The 25,889-nt window shown below is 31.7% G+C and overlaps 1 protein-coding gene across 3 annotated transcripts in view; it reads right to left on the bottom strand.

Moving 5' to 3' along the window:
• The window catches only part of LOC113397098 (protein shank), a 205,527-nt gene that overhangs the window by 112,780 nt on the left and 66,858 nt on the right, over positions 1-25,889 (bottom strand). For 2 of the 3 annotated variants that reach the window (XM_064219706.1, XM_064219714.1), the window contains exon 1: positions 15,706-15,960. The exons of the other annotated variant lie outside the window; for it this stretch is intronic. The gene's annotated coding sequence lies outside the window, so the exon portion shown is untranslated. Of the gene's footprint in view, positions 1-15,705; positions 15,961-25,889 lie in introns of those variants that run through there. 3 annotated transcript variants of the gene reach the window in all.

Below are 25,889 nucleotides of genomic sequence, written 5' to 3'. Positions count from 1 at the left end.
TGAATATATGTACTTTTATTTCATAAATGCTTACAAAGATATTTCTACGTATTTTAGTTGTATATTAAATTCTTTGCTGTTTATAATTTAGTCTTTGTATTTAATTATAGTAAAATGGAAGGAAGGAATACAGTCGCAATCGTTAAAACATTCATTGTGACAGTTGAAATCGATGATCGACTTAAAGGTAAAAAGTGACTTTATCTTTAGATAATATTTCGAATACACAACTATCAAATAGCCAGTGTATCATACAATTAAATCAAAATTGAATATTATTATTACATTAAAAATAAATTGAAATTGTTTTTTTTGTCTTTTGTAAAATATATATTTTAAAAACTCTTGGATTGGGAAGAATTAAAAGTAAACAAGTCAATAGGTTTCTTGAGTAACGAGTCCGTCAGGGTTTCATTTTGTTGTCACGTGACCCGTGGCAAAAGTATAAAGTCGTTCCCACGGTAAATGTCATAGTTTTGTAATATAAAAACGAACAGCCGGTAAATGTCCCACTGCTGGGTTCAGTTCTCTCATTTTGAGGAGAAGGTATGGAGCTTATTCCAAGACGTTGCGCCATTATGAAAATTTAGAAGTTTGCCCGAGTTTGAACCTTATGTTAAAATTCACGTGTCTCAGCACTGGGCCATCTCGGCTGTAATATTAAGAGCGTCGCTTAAAGTGTTTGATAACTTTTGAGTTCTTTTAATGAATCTTAAGATTTCATAATGAAGATGAAATTAAAATGTTCAAAGAATTTGGCCATTTTAATCATTTTTCCTCATTTTATAAGGAGGAAGATGGCAATAATAGTCAAGTTCTGTCTTTTTTTTAATAATGACAAATTGAATTTAGTTAAAAGACTTTGCATGTCTTTACGTACTAATCTCACGAATTCTTAAGTGCTTCCCGAGGCAAGTGTGTGTGTGTTTGTAGTGTGCAAGAATTTCTTGTTAATACTAAAATAATAACTTTTTATCTGTCCGACTTGGGGTTTGAAACCCAAAACCTCGGGATCTGAGTTTATATGTAACTAGCCATTTTTTTTTTTCGCTGGAAAAACGCATATCGCGTTTCCCTCGGCCGGCGCTGAAGGCACCGGAATACCCACTAAAAACCAGCGGTACCCATTCCGTCTTTTCGGGAGACGTCACGGGATCACTTGCATATACTACCGTGACGTCCTGACGGCCTCTCAACTCTGCGGGCCTCCAATTCCTAGGGGGTTCTCGGGGTACAGAGATCCTCTAGCCCCAGCGAGATGTATCTAGCTACTGAACCAACGTTTGTATTTTATTTTATATACATTTTATAAAATACTAAAGGACATAAGTCATTAGATACATACGATAAATGTACTAAATCATTTCTAGTTAGTCAATAGACTAGAATTTAATAGATTGAAACCAGTTTCATATATAGTATAATTATGTACTTGTAACTTGACCTTTACAACGTGCCAAGAAAAATAAGTGTACCGTGTATACAAATACTAGATTTTAATCGCCCACTTCGTTAGACGTAAACCTCTCGTTTCATTTATTTGATGTATGTCTTTATTCCATATGTGGATACTATGACAAATCTGTATATTTTAATTTTGCCTATCAAAGAATTTAAATCTCATGTTGAAAAAAAACGTTGATAAATAAGTATTACTAGTCAAAAAGAGATTATATACTTGACAAAAATGGCGGAGAGTTTGTATTTGTTCTTTTTTTAAATATATCTACTATATATCTACATTCCAAGCTGGGAATAGCTTTACGTTTGATTCAATTCTCTAACATGACGATTCAAAAGTTCTTAGAGCCTACTTAAATAGTAAAGAATATTTTGAGTGATTGAACGTTCAATTTAAACAAATTTAATGAATCTCATGATTGTATTTAATTTTTTAAAATGATCACAACATTTTTGATCGATCCAACAACTGCTGGTACAATGAGTATATCGATATATTTTTTACTTAATTTTTTCTTCAAAGTACATTTTCTTGTTAACTGTACTAAGAATGTTCTCGGTCGTTCTTTCGAACTATTCTTACGAATACGATTGAATCGTGACGACTGAATGAGGGTTCGATGTACTCAGGTAACTTACGTCCGAACTTTTATTTGTCAAGGTGATGACTAAGTATCTTCGCCATTATTTGCCTAAAACGTTAATAATACAATCGTGTATTCAGTAAAGTAGGGTTACCATCTTTTGAAATCATTCGATTTTTCATTTGACTAAATATTTTATTAAAATAGCCTTATTGAAATATTAAAGTCAATAAGGTTTTAAACGTAAACAACGGCGCGGTAAGAAATTTTAACCTTGCCTTACATGGCCAATGCGCGATCAACCTTGGGAACTCAGTTATGTTCCTTGTGCTTGTAATTACACTGGCTCACTCAAACCGGAACACAGCAATCCTCATATCCTCTAGTATTGCTGCTTGACGGTAGAATATACGACGAGAGAGTGGTAAGGTACCCCAGACCAAGTCAAATTATGATTTAGGAAAGACATTAAATTATTTAGCTAGTCTATCATTGATCAATCAAGCTACGTGCATCTTGGTAACCCTACGTACAAACGAGTAGAAACCAAACCAAAACAACAGTTAGGTACTACTTCCGATTAAGTATATGTAGATATAAAAAAATTAATGGGTATTTGTGAGTTTTTTCTTACTGCACTATCGAACTTCAATTCGTTAAACGCCCTTAGGGTTTACTTTACTTTCAAGAATTTACTAATAAGTACGTGAATTCTCTTAAAGTACACACAATCAGTCTATTGACCTCAATGTTTAGTTTGTGAAAACTTCAACTGCTTAATAAAATTCCCGAAAGGAAATTATAAAAATACTCTGCCAAGTTGGCAACGAAGTAAATACCTATCTACTAAAAATAAATCTATCATATTAGGTCAATAAAATCGGCGCGTCTAATGAAACAATAAACTATAAATAAGAATGTTGTGAGCTACTTTTTAACTGGCAGTAAGCGTTAATAATATTTCCGTCAACGTTTAATTAGCTTCCAATTTTGAAACGCTATTTTCATCCAAAGCGGCTGTGTAATGATGAAAGAGACTAACCTCAAAAAATGAACTTATAGCTGTTAAAGATGCGAAATAAAAATTGTCGATAACCTTAAACTTTCACATAAGTGTGACCAGTGTAAAATATATAAATATATCAATATTGCTATTCGTCAAAACATACAATTCAATGCAAATATGTTTTATGATAATAATAAAAAATAAATATAAATAAAGCGATATTTTAGCCATTAAAGCGGTTTCTTTCAGACAGCCTTTGGATAAAGGACGGAAATGGACTAGCGGTGACGTATATAAATGTCCATTAGTACCTAATAACTACATATTATAGGTATCAATATTAACGTTTACAATATTGATAACATAGAAAAAATTTAAAAGCGATAAAGCAATTAAGGTACCAAACCCTTAAATATCGTAAAATCAAACCATCACTTTTAATCAAAGACGAAATGTGGCATGAAATTTCCATTACATACGTTATTAATAATTTACTTCGTACCAAATATGCCGTTGTTTATGATATGTTAATTTAACTGGCAGCGCAAGAAAAGGTTTCGTAATCATTACAGCCCAGCTCTTCCCACCAGCGACTCTATCAATGGTACGAGTAGGAGGACCGGTTCATTTTACTCCACTAATAGGACATATCCGCCCTAAAAACGAATTAATTATATTTAATTCTGATCTTATTTATACGTTATAGGTCAAAGGGAAAATCTTATATAAATTTGTGTCGGTCAAGTTGCTAATAAGTTTTATTCAGATCTGTGAGGTTATTGAACTTAGATCTTGACATCATTTTCAACTTAACATCTCTAGCCGGTATTTCTTTTGATTATGTAAAATATTCGTTACTAAATTTTACGTATATTCTACATCTCTTCATAGTATAGGGTATACTATTAAAACTAATACATCATATCTGAGATTCATATCGATCAGAAATTAATAGAAAAACTGCAAATACATTGTGGTATGATCACTTATATGCCCGGGTGACATTTCCTACAAATCTCCATTTGAACAAATATTAACGAGACTTCACCAGGCAGGTAGACGAGAATCTTCAAAAGTAGTTCATAGCATTTAATAGCATTTTGAAGGTTTCTTAATAGCAAAAAATATAGTTGTCTGCAAAAAAAAATTGAGACCAGTTGTGGATGAACGTATGATGAAAGTCTGCCATCTCGTAGGTAATAAAATTCTTATTATAACGATTATTATGTAACGTGAAACTATTATGTTGTGTTAATGAGCATTTATTACGTTCACAAACACTATTCCGACGACTCTTATTTAATTTCAAGGTTGACTAGACAATTTAAATAGCATTAATTTGAAATGTATTTATTGCTTCTATATTTGGGACATATTCTGTTTATAATTGCCATTTAACGAATATTATTTTGTTGAACGTAAAATAAATGGATTGGTTAGCGTGGGTTTGAGTAAAATAGAGTAACACGGTGTAATTTATTTAATATTAGTTACCACCCGCGGCTTTGTTTGCGTGTGGGAGGGAGATGGGGAGGTGTGGTATCCCATGTACTTTTATATATCCCGGGCAACGTGTATGCAAAAATGTATGATGTTTGGGATATTAGGATACTTGTATTTTTATTACAATCATGTATTTAAAGTTACTTGCAAACAAATTATAAATGAGTTCCTTACTAGCCAATTGAACTGACGTTTTGCTCAGGTATTTATAAGAAGCTTGTTCTTAAAAGTATTTTCAGTTTGATAACTTAATTCGCAACAAAAGTAATCAATACTATACATTTATTTTATATGGTGTGTATTCTTCTATATGTATTATAAGGCCTAGCTAATATGAAAGAACACAGGCATTATTGAGAAATAGGGGAATTATGTTGTCAAGCTCGTACCTACATCATTTAAATCACTCGCTTGCAAATGAATTACCTAAGATTACTCTTAAGTTCGAAAAGTAAGGAACCTTTTACACTATATGTTTATATAAGAATTCTTGGCTCTTTTATAGCCAAGGTTTTTTTTTTAATAAACAATGAGAACGCATATTTTTTTGGTTTTATGAATGTTTGGTTTTTTACACCTTTGCCTGAATTAAGCTATAAATTATTGTCGATAATCACGATAAAGATATAGATAGCCGGAAAATTATGCCACAAAGATGTAAGTGGTCACCACTATCCATTGACACTGGTCCTTTAAAAAAAATGAACTATTGTTTACAGTGGGCCACCAACAATGGGCACTATGTTATGCTCCGTGTGCCTGTAATTAATTTCATTGGAGCACTCAAAGTTTAAACCGAATACAGCGATTCTGCTACTTGTACTGACAACGATGCAAGTACAGAATCGCTTTTTATTCTACGGCCAAACAGCAGTTTGTACTGCTGCTGAAATCGATTTTATTTATAATAATCGATATAATTTAATATTATTAATAATTAATATTAATAATTGGCCCACAGTTATAATAAATAAGAAGAATAGTTAATTGTTACGTATAATTATAATTGAGAAGGTACGTTATAAGTTATTAGAATTAGCCCCAAGTACGTGGTAATCCACCACGTTTGGACATAACCCTGCTTGGGAAACCCTATTATCGGTACAAGTTAAAAACATAGTTATAATATTGCAGTAACTTGTATGTATCTGTTGTTTCTGTATATTGATTAAATACGTAAATTACTATACAAATTTGTACACCTATTGAAGACACAAATGTGTTCAATAAATAAACAATGTGCAGTTATTAATAAGGTATGAAAATTTCTAAGGGTTATTCCGGGAATGGAACAAATTACAAATTGTAACGTCATTATCGTAGGCTCGCATCTGTCAGATGTAACGCTTTGAACAATAGTGCTTAGTATTAGCTGATCGGTATCATTAGATGAATGCTCTAAGAGATAGCCATTTGATATCTGGACAGAAGTAATCTTTCTTAAGGCTAGAACCCACTTATGCGAATTGTCAAAGTCGATTTTACGCTGTTCGTATATATTTATTTTATAAAAACGACGGCGAAAATGATTTTTCTAACTGATGAATGGTAGCAGTCTTTTTAGATACGTCCAACTTAAAATAGTTTATAGTTACGTTGCCGGCTTCACATTAATGTACTATTTGGAAACCTCCTTCAGAAAAAAAGTAAATGCACTTCAAAAAAATCTACACACTTGGTAAATATAAATAGTGACTTATGCCTTAAATGGAAATTGCAACAGGCTTAAGCCAAATCTGACACTGCCAATGTACTGTCAAATTTCTTGTCTCATCGCGTACAGCCTACACCTTTTACACCAAGTCACAATGAGAAAAATAGAAATTGACTTTCTATCTCGTATCGGAAACGTTTGTTCTAAAGTTAAATTTAATCGACTTTCTTTTAAAACCTAATTCCTAATTTGTCCTATATAGTTTGCATTAATTTAATTAATTTATTAATACGTATTTATGTTTAATATGTATTAATATTTTATCTGTTGAAAATGATATTCTCACACGGTCAATCGAATCTGTACCGGTTCTTTCAAGGTGGACATGACTAGTTTTTTTTTTTAATTCTCGTATACTTACTATTGTACATGTGTCAGACTAAAGCCCATTTCATTAGTTCCAATGTACCGTATTTTTTACTTTAGAAGGAAAATTAATTTACTTTTTGTCTCACTATACTCAGTGAGTAGAAGATTTTTTTTTACAGTTCATCTCAAATTTTTTGCTAAGTAAATCGATGTTTTGTTTCATTCGTTTGTTGTCAACTTATTGAACAAGTGAATCCATCAGTTTTAAAATAATTTATATATGTTAATATGTATAATAGATAATAAAGATTCCTCAATTTGTTGATATATCTATCGAAAAATAAAATATCTTTATACCCTAAAGAAAGTGGAACTCATGTGTAAACTTAAATCAGTGTCTTGTCTGGCGAGGAAACAAACAACCTCTGCAATTTTTTTCCAAAATTTATTCAAAATAAACAGCAATAATATGCATGCAATTCCAATAGCAATTAATTAGAAACCAATATGTAATACGATCCGAGTTCACGATGTACTGTTAGTGACAAAAGTGCAATCCTATCTCCACGCTCAGGCGATGCTAATAAACGTGCCGGCTACATTTCCGACACTGACACGCGTGGGACAGTCGCGAATAAAACTAGATGCGCCTTAATGTATCGTAGTTAGACAGTCCGTAATGTCGGTATCGTTAATCCGAATTGACAGAACTTATTACGTTCAAAGGTATGTTTAGTTTTGAAATGTTTATGTAGGCTAATTCATTCCGTCTTCTGTGGTATGCATACGTAACCACATTTGAACTACTTTTTTTGATGTTATCAGACGAAACAGTGAATACTTCGGATTTCTAACATCGATTGAATAATTCGTAATATTGTTTCCTTCATTTATTTCTACTTAACTGAATATTATTGTTTGCATTTGAATAAGACCTTAAAGAATAATGGCAAATGATGTATGGGTATCGAATTTAGTAAAAAAAGTAACACATACAGTATTAACACTTAGCAAGATTATGTATAATCTTGTGGTATATACAAAACAACTATATTTAATATAGAATTTAAAATTGCAAGATTCCAGTGCTAAATCATCATTTTTTAATTTCAAATATTTCACCTTGATATTTAATTTTCATTGCGGTCTAAAACTTTTGTAAAACATTGTTATATGTTTAAACGCTTCTAGAAAATATTGCGACTTTCTTTTCCAACTGTACAGCGACATTTGGACAACTGTTTTCAAGTATCGATTGCGCACTTCCCACGAGGGTCTAACTTAGTTTTATTGACTCGGTTCGATATTTCGAGAGCGTGTGGTTAAATTCTATGGAGTCTAATGAGGGTCGGCTTAGAGCGGATGTTATTAGGTAATACTTCACTTGCTTCGTAAAATGCGGGACTGACAATGGGGACAAATTGCGTGTAGAACATGCCTAATATTTTAGTACTTATTAACAACAACATTTTTTGCGTAAATATAAAATTGTATGCTGCACGATGAATTAATTGATATACATAGTTTTATATGTTGGAGAGTAATAAAAGACAACGTAAATTATTAAATAATGACTTAGTAGCCAACATTGACAAAAGGTTCTTTGAAGTATAAAGTTTCGAAATAGAAATCGACAAACTAATTCACACACTCGCAATCGTAATCACATTCAATATAATCAGCCTTCATTTTTGCGAGACCACCAAAAGAAAATAATATCGCAATATTAATAATAATATTGTTATATATCCGAGACCGCTATCAGCTGAAACGTTTGGGTTAAATATTATATTATGACGAGGTACAAGTTTGATCGAATAAATACTAAATTGTATTCATATTAGTAGGTATAAAGAATACAGTGGTGAACACATTGTCCTTGACTGTGTGAGTGCGTATGTGTGCACGTGTGACGTTGATTGTGGTTTTCATAATGATAAAATATTTTTTCAAAATTAGTGTTTTAATGAAATTTATTCCAGGGTTACGCAATGATAACACCCTAATTGTTTCTTTTTATGATATCGATAGGCGGACGAGCAAATGGGTCACCTGATGGTAAGTGATAACCACCGCCCAATGTCGTTGTAAGAAATATTGACCATTCTTTACATCGCCAATGCGCCACCAACCTTGGGAACTAAGATGGTACGCCCCTTGTGCCTGTAGTTACACTGGCTCACTCACCCTTCAAACCGGAACACAACAATACTGAGTACTGCTGTTTGGCGGTAGAATATCTGACGAGTGGGTGGTACCTACCCAGACGGGCTTGCACAACGCCCTACCACCAAGTAAATTGTAATCGCGATTTTAATAGAGATTAGCATTAAAATTACGAAAAAATCATCTCTTTATATATAAGTACGCATTTAAATATATTTAAAAGAGTAATTTTTGGATAAGGTCAAACTTAAGAGAATATTTTTAGATGGTCGTTCGTTTCCAGGAATTCTGGTTCTTGAAAAATAAAATACGAGCAGAACCATTATAATGGGTTCGTTGATAAGGAAAATTTGACGATAAATCAGAAGCTTGTTAGTGCTGTATTAAAAAAAAATCCATAAGAAAGTATAATTAGTTTTAATATAAAAAATTAGTGTTTTAATATCTTTTGATCCGTAATATTTTTTTCAAAGAATATTATATGTTTACTTACGATTGTTTCAAAACTTGTTTGATTTCATTAGATTTTATTTAAAATAAACGAAAGATCCGAAGATCACACTTTTATCGACCGAGTATTTTAATTAATTTAGTCCTACTTTGCGGAAACATTAATGACGGGGAATTCACGGGTGATTCACTTCAGCCACTTACATAAGAAAAAACAGGACTTACATACTTATTTATACATAAAATTGGATTTGCGATTCAAGCACTGTTAGGGTTCTTGCCACCGTTTCACGCGGTCAATATTTGTACAGTAGCTATTTTTCATTTTGTTTTGTATATTATGTATTATGATTTATAAAATGTAAAAACATAATTCAGTGAGGTAATAAATCATATAAATATTGGTTCTTTTGTTCTTTTCCGGTTTAACGCAAAAACTACTAATGGAATTTATATGACAATTTTATTACAATTTTAGTTAATAGTGTCGGGATGGAGATTCTTGATCCAGATGCTGCGAAAACTATGACAGATGCCCGTAAACTTTGTATACATTTATGAAATATTTGTAGAAATCAAAAAATTCAAAGACTAATTTAAATTAATGAGTAAACTAAGTACAGACGGGATAATGGCCTGGCATAAAAATCCTTATTTTACTCGTACCGAATCAGTACGCTAGTATTAGTATTTTGATATAAAGAAGTGGTAGCATATTATGTTTCTTTTTATTTTTGGCAATATTTTCATACGTTTCATTTCAATACGAGAAACTTCCAGTAAATGTTAATCGTGCTAGTTGAGTTCATGAGTTAAGCTGTACTTAAGCCAGGCCAATCAATCTTGTATCGTCAGAATATATTATCATTACATAATTATTTATGTATGACAGCCATGTAATGTGTATTCTATTCGAGTTAAGCAGTTGCTTAATCTATGATTTCTGAATTGAATTATTAGCTTGAATTGATATATGTTCTTATTGGTACAAAATTATTTAACTATATTTATATATATTTATTATATCTGGGTGGGTATCAATACGTCACTTTTTCTAACAATAAAATGCACATGATAAATAGAAATAAAGCAATTGAAAATTCAGTGGAGCTTATCTGGATTTGAAACCCCAATTATCGGTTAAGATAAAATCAGTACGGTTTTAATCTCTGAGTCACCTCAGTTCAACAGCGTTTTACAGGCACAAAGGACACAACATCTTCGATCTTACAAATTGACGTTGTAAGGATTGGTTTGGTCTTCGTACAGTGTCTGTGTACGTGTCCGGGGATACGATGACTTACCATCAGAGGTTCATTCGTTTATCCGATTTTCTATAATCTACATACATATTTTTAGTTAATACTTATCTAGAATTTAAATAATAATTTATTATTCGGTCAATTGTGGATATTTTATCGACCACGTATTAACAACAATATAAATTGGTAACTTTAAATGTTATTTGCTATTAAAATGCTATTTGTTAATTCGTGTTACAAAACTGGATGTATTTAATTGATTTGTCAGAAACTGTTTTCCGGTTTCGAAACGATATGTTTTACTAAAACATTTTTAGTAATAAAATAAATAAGGTCAAGTGCATTATTAAAGGCATAACTAAATATGTCTTAATAAAACAACACAAGCCGTGAGAATGAAAATAATGATAAAATAGTATGTTATATTTTAAATAATAAAACTTTGATTATGTATATATACAGCAATCTATATTTATAAGGTTACCAAAATGATAAGCTGAAATTAAATCAATTCAGGAGACCATTATTTATTCGTTTTTTCTACGTATAATATGATACGAATTATAACGTTAGTTGTATTTTTAAATCAATTTAATAATGTTTTTATTTTAGTGAGCGGTTCTTACTAGTACTTTTGAATTGTTACGAGTTATCACCGGTACAGAATGTCTCTAGGTAAACCGGCAATGAATACAGAAGTTCCTTTTTTCAAATTTAAATAAAATTTGACATAACTATTAAATAACTACACGAGATCAGAATTAATTTATTGCATATATAAAATAATTACATTTTCACACTGATACAGATTAATAACTTATCTTGAGTTGTAAGATTATTTTAAAAACAAGTTGAATTTAAATTGCTTAAATTGCATTATTTTATAAAAAAAACATAGTTAGTATAATAGGCATTGTACTCGCTTGGAGACTCAATTAAAGTCGTATATAAAGTTTTAAGAATGCTACTCGTGATTCGATTTCAAATGGCGACCACCCACCGTACTGACTCCGTCGACAAACAGTAACGAGTATTCGTTGTTACAGAATGTGCGGGCGCAGGCTCCAAGAGTTCTAAGTACACGATGATTATAAACGGTTCCTACCAATATTATTTGTACAATTGTTCATTAAATAAGGATAGTTATTCTAAATTCAAATTACATTCGAACACTCTAAATACTTTTTAATGTATTTTATTTTTTTTCAAATATGATTGAAGTTATTTTCCAACGAATATTACTGACTATCAAAAAGTAATTAATAATTTTCGTAACATAAAAAAAAAACAACTGACCGAGATATCATAATTAAACGAGATATCAATTATTTCTTTGATTATAATACTTGATTAATGAAGCGATGTTGAATAAAAGCTTTCCATTGGTAACCGATATAATAACATTTCGAATATTCTTCAGATCGCTGAGCATGTTTAACCGTGAATCGTTAAAACAGCTTAAGCGACCTTCACATTCGTTTCAGTTACAATTCATAAATGCTATACGCATATATCGAAAGCAATAAAACTCTTTAATCAAAGAGCTAGATCGCATATTTTTTTCAAATTTTCTGATAAAAGAACGCGATAATATTTATCAGGATGAAATTCCTACCTAGGAAGTTGATATCATGCTATCAATATTTAATAATGATCATTAAAAGATAGTATCGTTATTGCAGTGTATTAAACTCGAAACAGTTAACTAATATCTATATTTATACATTTTAATCAACTATGATGATATTTATGTAGTTTTTTAGTTAACTTAGCCGAATATTAAAGTGTCCGTGCAAAGGGATATTTCCTATCCCTTACTCTAGTTTGATCACCAATGGGACGGCAATCAAACACGGTCGTAGAAAGGCCAGGCACGGGAAACTATGCCATTTCCTAAGTCACTAATGTTACTGCGAATTTTTTATAGAAAATCCTTCCGAACCGTCATTCTCATAATCTGCTACCGAAAAGACTAGTCACTAGACGAGGCCGTTATCGAACCACATGTGAAAATGTATGTACATACATATATTATGTATATAATGTTTACCCAAAAAAACAAAACATATCTTTGTTCAAATTAAAACACAAACTTCACCTAAACAGGTGTAGGTGAAGTGTGTTGTGATGATATTTTATTATATATGTATGTAAATTGTATGCCAAACGTCAACATAATAACTTGATATTAAACGTGTAAAAATGTAATATTTTTTATCTCTAGCACGTTGTGATTTTGCGTTGACTTTAAAATGAATCATGAATAGTGTAAATGAACCGAGATGGGTTAGTGAATTGACGACATGGTTTCTGAACGGAGTACGCACGTTCAAATCCAAATAGAGGTTTGATTTTGCTTAATTTATCTTTAAAATTTATCCCCTGGTCGGTTGTTAAGGAAGACCACCAGTGGGATATTTAAACCTGATTCAATTATGACGTTATAAGTTAATATTAATTGTATGCATATTATTTAAAAGTACGTCTTAGTTATTGAATTCTCAATAAAGTTTGGTTGACTGTATTTTGAATTCACAAACTTATGAATTGTTTTAACATTAAAAGTTTTAAATTATGTTTTCAATTAAACTGACAAAGTTATCACCATAAGCGATCCCGCAGACCGACGTTGGGTTATTTCAGCTGTCTCCATTTATTGCCCTTGTTCCACACTTGGGGGACGGTAATAACTAAGCCGTCTCAATTGACCCAGCACGAGAAGTAAAGCTAAGATACTTAGATACTAAGATAATGTAGGGTTGCCAATTAGGGTTTATTATATTTGATTATTCATACATTAAACAATATATGTACATGACAGTTAACAAAAGTTGCATGTCCAACAAGCGGCCTCTTATAATAATAAATAAAAAATGAATCAGGATACATTTTGATTTATTTAACATTTCTTTTGACTTTGACTTTCACTCAGAAATACTTTTAAAATATATTTAAGTAGGTACCTTTTATTAATGAAAATAACTCTTGATATTGCCCGTCGCATGAATTGATTTGGTTTATGAAATTTTAATATAAATACAGAGGCATAATATACACACACAAATGAGTACGAAAGAATATTCGCAAAAAATGTACAAACAAACGCAGATCATAAAAAAACATTTAAAAGACTTGACATAATACTCTGGTAATATCCAAAAGAGGAGACTTGTCAACTGTAAATAATATAATACATTTAAATTAATATATAGAAACGAAAGAGCCGACATGACCTGTTTCAGTAGATATAATGTCCCTTATACTGAAGCCGGAATCAAAACCGGGCATTATCATTCAACGATCATTTGTGTTGCAAATAATAATTCATCTAGTGATTGGCTGTGAAGGAAAACATCGTGAGAGAACCTGTATGTTTCGAATTAATTTCTACCAATGGTTAAACACCAGGAATGCATGGTTGAGAAAAGTATTGGGATATTAAGGGATGTTACTTTTTTAACATTTATATAGCAAACGATTTTGTAATGTAAAGCAGTACAGTCGTCGTTTATTTTATTTCAGAAATACTATTTTTATCAAAATCAATTTTTTTTTGTACTGTAATTAATGTGTTGTCAAAAGCCAAGGTGAATAAGGAAAAATTCAGAACGCAATGAAACAAGAACAGAAAAACCTACGACGTCTTAATATTTATTCAGGAAGCAATAAAACCTCAGACATGTTCAGACAAAGCAAGTACATTAACCCTAAGATGCTAATTTTGTCACTTGCGTATATTTTTAATAAGCAAAAATAATACAAATCCGGTGTTATGTAAAGATCTTGGAGCAAATCTGTTTCGACCTGCTTAGTGGAAAGAAATAAAACAAAACACTCGAAACGTCGTCGGCATCCAATTCATAGCGTCCAGTGTAAAAACAGAGTTCCTTTATCCTTATCCCTAGTTTATGTATTCAGGCCCTATAACCTAGTTCGTATTGATAATATTCTTTGAACGTCCTATCCAATTCATTTAAACTTTATGTACACATTTTATTTAGATAAGTAAAGCCATGTTGACTTCTTCTTGCGAATGTTAAACGAATGATGATTAAAATGAATCAGTATCAAGTGTTTCAACTTATATCGACGAAACAAAATGTATAAGTCAAATAAATGCTTACAGCAAATAATAATCACAAGACTGGTGAATATGTTGTCCACGAAATTTTGGACACATTTCAAATAGTGTCTCAGCAATAGTTAAAGGAATAAACAGAATTGTATTTAACTACAGTGAATGTATCTGTATTATGCTTAATTATTATTAAAATATTGCTAAATACATTCATTCATTACCTATGAATAATTAAACAAACGAAATATATTTCAACTCGAACGCAACAGCCCCTTCCAACAATCAGATACCGATTATTTTGCAATCTTTAATCTGTATCGCGATAAAATTGTTTTAAAGTGCAGCAATAACTGGTTATGAATAGCTACAATATAAGTATATTTATAATTATATGTAATTATATCATATGTTTTAAGACGTATTGTCATATATTTTTCAAGTTCGATTTTCTGTGTCTCTGCGACTTTTGCTAATATTATTTAAAAAAAAATGTAAAAAATAATGTATGTTTCTATTTATAAACTCACGTTTATGTGTTAATTCATTTAATTTTAAAAATTGTGCTCTTGTATCATTATAACATAAGATCCAAGAACGGTTTAGTTTTTTATTTAATTCAAGTTTGCTACAAAAAAATTGATATATACTATTTAGTACTTATTATTGTTTAATATACTAACTTAAGGTATATTCGTATATTGTTACGTAAGTAGCTCTTACATTTGAGTATGAACTTTGTGTTAACTTTATAATATTAAAATAATATTAAAACATTATGTTATGCGAGCAAGTTCGTGGGAATTCGTTAGCTCAGATGAATAATTCAGTTTTCTTTGCGAGCGTGTTACCTTCGCAAACGTTCATTTCAATTTGACTCGAGAAACACATAAAGCTTTGAGAACCTAAAGAGTAGACAATTTAATAGATTCGTGCCGGACTTAATCAAGATTTTATCGCTTTGTGAACGACTAGCTTATTATTGGTCGACCGCTGATATTTATTTCATTACCTACACGACAATGATAACAAAAAAAATGGTCTACAAAAATAACTCATTGTATACCTTCAGAGCAAAAAACCTTAATTTTATCTACAACATCACATCAAAAACAAAGCCTCCTTTGAGTTTGCATTATTAAAAAAGGTACATAATCTTTGATCTTTCGACTTACAACGAAAACATCGGCGGAGAAAAATCCAAACGAAAATCACAAAAAAAATGATAACTTGTTTCACACACACATGCAAGAGTAACGGAACACAACAAATCCACTTATGATAAACACAAAACAATCTAAGGTAAATTTTAATCACGTTAGATCCAATTAACGCGTTCGAAACGGTATTTGCGCGGCAATCGAACGAATGTTACACACATCCATCCATGAGCGCTTATCACTCGCGACTGGCGACCGAGCGAATGACTGAGTGGATGGAATGCACGGCGACCGAATGACAGAATGAATGAGAGCGGTGCGGTTCGCACTTGCGTAGAATTAAGAATATATGTGGACCTTATTGTATTTGTGACAGGTATTTAATTAGTTTTTTTAAGTAAAGGTAATAATGACGGTGTTTAAAAAGTAATAAGTACATAAAACTATTCCAATACAGCTTTTCTCAGCACGTCAGCGACCTACTTCCATCCGCACCTTAGTTTGTTTGTAAAAATGATTGACGATACAGCGCGAAAGATAAACAACTGATATAAAACTCGCTTAACGGTTGTAAAAAGTTTTATATACCTTTCTACTGATGTATTTAAAGTTGAAAATTGCTTAAACATATTCATTAACACGTGTGCCCGATTTTACGTTACCTTTATTCATTCACATATGCATACTTTTTGTTTTGAATGTGTAAATAGTATTTTGATTGAGAAAGTTTATATAATCCATTTTGTAATAGGAAATCATTTTATATGGTAACTTCAAGTTAAAAAAATATTTAAAATACATATATATATATATTCCTCTGAGTGCGTTGTTTTTCTCTGGTGGTCATCTTCGCTCATTGCCTTTACTGTTGTAAAAACGTATAAATCAGTCTGCCGCTCAGCATGGGATCTGTGAATTGATGTCCTTATTATGGTTTGACGTTTTTTGCTTTTAATTGTAGAGGTTCTTTCATACACCTTTTTCTATTCAGTAAGTGGTCTTTTTTACGTATGTTGTAGTTTGGCGGACGGGCAAATGATCAACCTGATGGTCACCACCGCTTATAAAAATATTAACCTTACATATACATTAATGCGCCACCACAGGGCCGGATCGTAAGTTTAAGGGGGCCATCTAAGACATATCTGAACGTAGACTTGAATTAAATTAATTGACTGCGTGTGATTAATTACAGGACTCGCAGGGTTGCAAACCATACGATCTGTTTAATTTAATAAATTTATGGATGAATATCGTCTATTTTTGAATTTTGACTTGAATTAGCTGGGGCCCCTTGAATCATTGGGCTGAAGCCCAGGGCCCCGTGAATTCAAGGACGGAATTTTGGGCTTCAGCCCAAAAAGCCATATGGTAGATCCGGCCCTGCTCCACCAACCTTGGGACCGAAGATGTTATGTTCCTTGTGCCTGTAGTAACACTGGCTCACTCATCCTTCAAACCGGAACAAATCAATACTAAGTATTGCTGCTTGGCGTCATGTACGTATCACTAACCAGTCCTAAGAACAGTAACGCACAGTCAAAAATTCTATCTAAGTTTGGCCACTGTGCTCATGGCTACACGAACTCAAACAAGAACACGGTAATACTAAGTATATCTGTTGTTTGCTGTTCCGTGTAAACAAACTGTTCCGTTAATCAATTGAGGCTTACAGTCGTAATTGAATTTGAAACTATTATATGTATAAGTAACAACACGGCGTTAATTCATCAATTAACGTTACTTATAAATCTCGATTAATCTAATAATGTTTGTTACCAAGCTATTGTATTTACGTGTGTTTCTATAATTAGTACAAATACAAATCAATTTAAATTTGTAGGTAACTTAACGACATCGCTTCATACGTATATTTGTAGACTAGTTAAAACTCGATTTGTATTATGTAATATTTCATAGCTTCCCAGGCGTTATATTAAATCGTTTTATTGATAATACTCTTTATTGAAATTACAATAGAATATAAAAATATAATGCTAACAATGCTAATCCACGTCGAGTGGCTATTCTCATAATTGTAAACATATTAATTAGACAACCTGTAATATTATTCAATCGGTACAATTTATTTTGTCAATATTAAAAAAGCAAAGTTTCATGGGTCAAAATAATTTGGCGTAGTCGTTCACCGTAACAGGAGAAGCCTTTTTCCAGTATAAACGGGCTGTTGATTTAATGAAATATCATATTTATCATAAATATTAAATTAAACGCTGACCTTAATATGTACTTATTTCGGTCAGTATAATTTGATTACTACAACACTACAACTGCGTCGGCAGAAAATACGGTGTTAATCGTATAATCGATGGCGAATTAGACTAATGATCAATACCTTGATTTAAGTCAGTATTTAGTTTACAAATAAATCTAGAAAAATCGTATTAGACTTAATTGAATTTTTGGGTCGTTTTGACTTTGTGATTAAATAAGCGGACTGAAAACCAATTTTATACATCCTAAAATAGTCATATTAAAATTTCGTTTACTGACTCAACAACCAACTTATACGTAATTAGTTACGTTACTAGATGGCCCAGTGGTTAGAACGCGTGCATCTTAACCGATAATTTCGGGTTCAAACCCAGGCAGGCACTACTGAATTTTCATGTGCTTAATGTCGTCTCGTGCTCGGCGGTGAAGGAAAACATCGTGAGGAAACCTGCATGTGTCTAATTTCAAAGAAATTCTGCCACATGTGTATTCCAGCAACCCGCATTGAAGCAGCGTGGTGGAAAATGCTTCAAACCTTCTTCTCAAAGGGAGAGGAGGCCTAAGCCCAGCAATGGAAAATTTTCAGGCTGCTAATTTATGTAAAAATGTACGTTCATTTCAGAAATAAGAGACACAACATCAACATCCTACGATTGGAAACAGTTATATTTTGCAAGATATTTTGTACTAACATGTAAGTAAAGGTTAATTTCACTTTAAACGTCTGCCTTTCTAATGACAACAATAAAAAGTCTAACACTCAAATACATAAATCATACATATAATACTGACTACTACTGATACTAATAACTTCTATAACTTTTGACGAATAAGATAACGAAATAAAGCAATTAATTCAAAATAAATATTCAGGATAGCTCCCTTTATCAAGATAAAAGATGAATACAAAAGAATTATTTTTATTACAGTCATTTAGAATCCTAAACCACTTAATATGGATCAAGTACAAACATGTGTGCAAAAACTTAGTTAACTGGATACGCTTGACCGTTTCCTCGATCAAAGGATGCGCGACCGCAATAGTATTTAGGCTTGTTACAAACCTATCTCAGAATTTCTTGTCTAAGCCAAGTTACATGCAAAACTGAACTCTATAATGTAAGACTTAAGCTATTATTTTATACGACCTTGCGTTTGATATTTGCAACCAATTGACGGAGATCTGTGGTAATGCTAGTTTCCGAAGAATGTATCTACGTTTGCTGCCATAACAGGCTAGTGCATATAAGATCTATTATCCGATTACAATCAGGCGGTCAGACCTATCAGAACTATTATGGTGTGAATATTTAACTGTAAATGAAACCTTACAGCTGAAACAAACGGATTAAATTTGACCTAAATCGACTTTGTCACAATTTAAGGGTGCTCAATTGAGCATAAAGACGGTTAAAGAATTCATTAATTATTTCCTATCAGTTTGTGGCAAAATTATTTTTTATGTAGCCAAAATCATTACACGTCGCTAGAGCAGTGATATAGACTAAAAATCGTTTGTATGCAAGATCTTCAACTGCGCTCACTAATCATGACATCTAATTTCTTGTAAGCGAATAAGTCTTTATATTTTGTACATAACAAGGATAATGTTTTATTTCTGTAGGAAACAACAGTGGTAGTATGAACATGATTGTTAATTTTTCATATTATCTCAGAATTTCCCGTCTAAATTTATTGAAGATTTTATTACGCAGTGGTTTATTATTTTCGACGTAATAATTATTCGCCGTCTAACAATTATAATTTGGTCATAAGGAAATATAATGAGCACAAAAACTGATACAATAATAAAACGACGGTAATATTTTCCACAAATTAACATAGTTAACGTGGTTAAATAAAATTTCATATATTTTTAATTTAATGTAAATGTAATATGACTTTGACGTTTTATGCCTTTTACTGGTAAATAAGATTGTGTTGTTGTGGCTACGAATACATATTTCTCTTTCTTGGTTACTGCCCTGTTAGGTAGGTAAAAGAGGAGGTACATTATGAAGATAAAAAACCGAAGTCTGAACATTACTTTCGGAACTGGTTGTATTATAATAATATTCTAGCGTTACAATATTCAATCATCCAAATTGTAGTAATGTTCAAAAAGCAAGTATCACTGGATATCACTGTCTGTGATAATTATTTATAGTTAAGTGTTAGTTCTGTCTAAAGAGTTATTCTATTTTTAAAAGATATGAAGTTTTTACTGTTTTCCTTTGGTTTAGTTTAATTTCATTCAAAATTTAGATGGAGGGTATTTATTTAATAAATTTTAAATTTAAAAACGAGTCTTTTTTTAGGTTGGGCCTAAGTAATTTCGGGGTAATAAAAATATAAATGAAGAAATCCGATGATAAACAGCTACAGCATAGGTCTTAACAAAATCACGGCGTACCCTACAACTGGATAAGTTCATGTTATCGGGACAGTCGTTAATCGTGTAAACCATACCTGAACCTCAGTCGGTATATATCTCAGGGCTTGTTGCGACTTATCACACTTCGACTTGACACGGCCTCAGTACTGTTATAATAAAGCACTTTGTATAAGACAGAAATTACAATTGGTTGTAAAATTACTTTCCATATCAATTACGATGTTACGGTAAAATGGGATCTATTATTTTCTTGATATGGTGTTATTAGCCTTAGTCATTGAGAAATGTAAAGTGAGGAATGAAGTTATGGCAAGGACTTTATATGGCCAAATATATTGACGACGACCTCCGTGGTCGAGTAGTGTGTACACCGGTTTTCATGGGTACGCCACTCTGAGGTCCCGGGTTCGATTCCCGGCCGAGTCGATGTAGAAAAAAGTTAATTAGTTTTCTATGTTGTCTTGGGTCTGGGTGTATGTGGTACCGTCGTTACTTCTGATTTCCATAACACAAGTGCTTTAGCTACTTACATTGGGATCAGAGTAATGTATGTGATGTTGTCCAATATTTATATTTATTTAATATTTATATTTATTTATATTTATTGACGCCAAACACTTTGTATTGCTGTAATCCAGCCTTTGGAGGATCAGCTCACACAGAGCTAGTTCATAAACATCTAAGTCCATGACAAGAAGAAGCTAATAACATTACTGAATGCCTTAAGTATCAAATTCTTATCATTAACCCAGTCGAATTAGGGTTTGACATGCAAAAAAAATCGATTAGTTCCGATTCGTTTTTAAAAGGAAAATTGCTACCTATTATTTTTTCGATGTCACCCCTGCTTTTGATGTAATTCGTCTGGGCTACATGGTTTGAAATCGTTCTAGTCTATAGTTTTCGTCTTGTCTTTTTATTAAATATTAGCGTCTTCGTTCACGCGTTTATTAGATATAGAGACTTCCAATATAAATAGAACCTTTTCATATTGAACAAGAAAACCACTACGGAGTTCCGAATCGGTAATAACCGCTGAGCCGATTCTTATTAAGTTATAGAATTCTAGAGGTGACACATGCAACGAAAATTGTATTGTATATTTCATTCGTTCTGTTTTTCAGTTTCAATGTAAATTTATTATGAGTGCAGATTAAGTTTGAAAAATCTTTGATATCATTCGATTAAATTAATAAATGACTAGTGTTTCCTAAACAAATGTTGGCGTATTGAATGATTTGAACTTGGCCTATCACCACCAAAGTCCATCAGTCCCGTTATGCAGCATTTCTGAACCGCAATCTTCTGATCAGTAAATTATTGAATAAGACTTCGTGCAAGGTCGATCAATGCACCAGTGAAACTAGTTCAAATATTAACATCTTAAAATGCCCTTTATTGCGATACGTTAAGGGCTACATTTGTTTGTCATTATTTGTTTGTTTAAGAGTAGATAGGGCAAATCGGCTTCAATCTGTTATTTCTTATTCTGTGGTTGAAGACCGCTATATTGTACTTTTATTATTTTCTTATGGGATGATACTTCTATGATGAAGTAATATATATACTGTTACTATATTGTAGAAATTAATTATAGGTACCAAAGAGTATGGTCTTCTCATTTTCAAATTATCTAGTAAAACATTATCATTAATCTAAAATTGATGGTTTTGGATTTGAGATACGAGATGGTTCATTGGAAAGAAAACCAATGTTAGACGAAAACGCAGTTTCAAATCCGCATAAGCATGAAATTTTATGGTCTCGATTCGATTGTTTCTCTCGTCGTACGTGAGGTGAATTATTTAAATGTATAGTTATCGATGTTAAAGAAAAACAGCGTATGAAAACCGTATGACAGAAATACTATATTACTAGAAATATATTACTTGAATATCTATTGATCTACAGTGGAGCAGCGTAGTGTTATAAGTTCTAAACTTTTTAGGACTTTATCCAGTTTTAGGACATTTATGAGCTCTTACTTAATATATACTTGGATGTTTAGTCTGTCTGACTGTCAAAGACATAAAATTAAACGTCATAATTAAAATTAAGAATGTCTCATCTATACAAATAATAAAATGGGAGTGTCTGTTTGTAATATTAAAATAATCGTTTTTTACTAAATGTATACACAGTACATATACCAAAATAATTTTTGCCTCTCTGTCTGTCTGTCTGTCTGTTTGCTCGAGCTGATCACTGACAGAAAGCTGATGTAATAAGGAGTAACTTAGGCTACAACTATAACTTTTTTGTTAAATTTAAACGCGCACGAAGGCGCCGGTACAGTTAGTTTATTATAAATACTGTTTTCTTAATGTCTCATTAAGTTGTGATTCAAAATAAAGTCAAGCGTAGTTTACTGTTTAAACCAGTTTTATGTCATTATGGCGATTTTACCAAGCAATATTGCACACGTCAATGTCAGGGTTAAAAATATAGCTAGCTAGTCTGTAATGCTTAGCCTGACTTTCAAGGTTGATGGCTCTCAGGGACACTTGAGACGAAATCGCTGTTCAGGCCGCTCAGCCGCGTTTGCTTCAACTCTACCTAATCGACTATAGTACTACACAATATCTAAACTTTTTATAATGTATTGAATATTCGAATACTTCATAAAGTTTTATTTATTTTTGCATGAAAAAATGTACAAGAATGACAAATGATACAAAGTATTAAAAGTAATTGTATGAAACAGAATAATCAATATCTAAATATTTTAACAGTTTATACAAAATATTTAATTACTTCTAAAACGGAGACGACCGAATCACCACGCTAATGGTCACCTTTGTGACAGACACGGACACAGCAAGAAGTATAAACAGTTACTCGTCTGTCATCCAGAAAGTGATCATGAAGTATATAGCAAATATATGTATATGATATGTAATCATATCAATGAATCCTTAAATACTATATTGACACACTTAACCGTTAGGTCCATCATGAAATATTTATTCAATATGTAATTTATTCATTTATTTTGAAATATGAACAAGTTATATATATATATATATATATATAATGTGTATGAAGTCAACAATTTAAAGTAAGAGTTTACTAATACTATCTGTAAGTACTAATTTTCAATGTCGCATTCTCATTAAAGATTAGTTAAGTCATTATAAAGTTGCTGGAAATACTTAGATTTGATCAAAGTTATTTCTGTTTATACAATTTACTAAATGATACTAAAACTACAATTTTGTTGATTTAGTACTGTACAAATATCTGATCATTCTTAAGACCTTTGTAGTTGTTTTGTTCTCTAGTTTAAATAGAAGATACTATTACGTTTATCAAATTAAAAACAATTAAATACCGAGATTTATTGTCATCGATATGTTTATTCTGAATTAAATACTATATTTGTGTTTATAATTCATCTCGTAGTCAACGGGGACGAAAAAAACGTGATAAAATCTCGTAGGAGGATATTCTGGCATATGTGCCACCACAAACGTACACTGAGTCAGTGTGGTGGATTAAACTTATATCTTGAGAGAAGGTCTTTGTCCAGCAGTGGGACATTTACAAGCCATTCGTTTTATTTCATTCACAGTAGAGTCATAGTAATTTCATTCATTCTCGACCCATTTACATTTTATCTACGAAAAATAATTTTGCAATTTTATCTTCAATATATTTTTTGTTAAAGTACTTGAGTTTAAGTGACATTTATCGGTTTTTAGTTCAGATTTTTTAAGAAGATAAGTGACAACTCATGAAGTGAAACACTTGACGATCTTTTTTTCTGTCACATTAAATCTTAGTGAAGCTGTCAGAAAAAATTTGAATACCAAACTCGAAAGTCTTATCTAATCGACTTTTTATCAATATTATATATTAAGTTGTCTCAAGGATTTTTGTGGGCTTAAAAAGAGTTTATTTAGCGGATATAGAATTAAATCAGCATTGATTTTCCTATAAGAACTCACTTCAAAACTTATTCACTTGTGAAATGTTGAAAAAAAACTTGCAGCGATAAGCTATTTCGATGTTTCCCTTAAATGTTATAATATTTACAGTCAGTGTCCCATATCACTTTCTGAAATTGTACGACTGTCTTCTGTGGTAAGTTTTGAGGTTGTTCTTAAATAATATCCCAACTCAACATAAGATGATCTACGTATCGTGTTATAAACAAATAATATCGCAATATTAGAGTATAACATTTGCAATCAAAAGTAATCATTTGTACTGTATTTTTTTTTTTAATTCGTAACAAATATACATTATCTACATTTACAAAAAGAATATTTGTCTTCTATGCGTTTTTGAAATCATTCACCCGATTCCGATGAAACGTTGTTCAGTTTTTCTGTGAACGTTAGTCCAAAAAAACAATAATTTTTCTTCTTATGATTATCCTTTAATAGCAAAATTCTATGTAGACCAACCGGGGCGAAGCGAGGTGGCTAGTCTGAAATAAAAATGTATAAAAGGCATCTTCATTTGACGAGCAAAAAATAATACTGATTGAAAAATGATGTACGGATACGCGAAGCGCACGCAATCAGCATTCAGGAAAAGGCAATTCTGGGACAATTTACGACGCCTCTAGTGTAGGGCCGGGTTTATGGAAACATTTTTTCTTGTTTCATTATTATTACTGTTAATTATGTTAAAATAATATAAGTGAATTAAGGGAATCCTAACACCTTTGCTTCGCTTATAGTTATTTCTTCATCTGTCTCGTTCCCTCGTTGCTGAGGTTCGAGACAAAATATCTTATAAACTATTAAGTTAATGGCCATTTAACTAAAGCTAATTGTGATGATTAATATATTTTCTATATATTTAATTTAAAAATAATCTGGTACAGTAACGGCAGTCTCCAGTACCGACAGTCGTAGGTCTGTCGTAACGGAAGTCTATACTTTCTCAATAAAAGTCTATCGTAACAAGTTTGTTTGTCACAAAAGTATAGATGCAGTTTTATAAATACGCATACATTATTTAAAACATCCGTGCAAAAAAAGAAGTCGCTCATCAAACCTACTATTATTAAGAAGTACTATTCATTATTTAAGTGTGTAAATGTTAAGATATAAAAACATTATTAGTTTATTATTCACGCAATTGTTTTATACTCATATTGTAAATATTTTAATAGTGCCTCGGAATGTTAATCCATTGCATCCGGTTTATCAGAAATATCTGATAATAATAGTTAAGCTTTGGATAGCATGATTATTCTATTGTAGTTTATCGATTATTTGCTATACACTTGAAGGTGAGCAAGTGAGCCATCAACTGGTCAATGGACCATTAGCTACCATTACTTACAACCTCAATACATAGCCAAGGGATTTAAGACGCTCTATCTCTTGGATCCTTATATAACGCTTTCTCCACTAAACTAGAATACGGCCACACAAACTATTAACATTTTGTGTTAGAATCAGTATCATCTATAACAATCATTACATAGTATAAAACAAAGTCACTTACCGCAGTCTGTCCCTGTGTATGCTTAGATTTTTAAATTAACACAACTGATTTTAATTTTTGAATAGATAGATTGATTCAAGAAGAAGTTTTATATGTATAATAATGG

This window comes from Vanessa tameamea, chromosome 3 (genome assembly GCF_037043105.1).
Source record: "Vanessa tameamea isolate UH-Manoa-2023 chromosome 3, ilVanTame1 primary haplotype, whole genome shotgun sequence".
Classification (NCBI taxonomy): Eukaryota; Metazoa; Arthropoda; class Insecta; order Lepidoptera; family Nymphalidae; genus Vanessa; species Vanessa tameamea.
The sequence above is the reverse complement of the archived record's forward strand: the minus strand, read 5'-3'. Positions and strand labels throughout refer to the sequence as shown.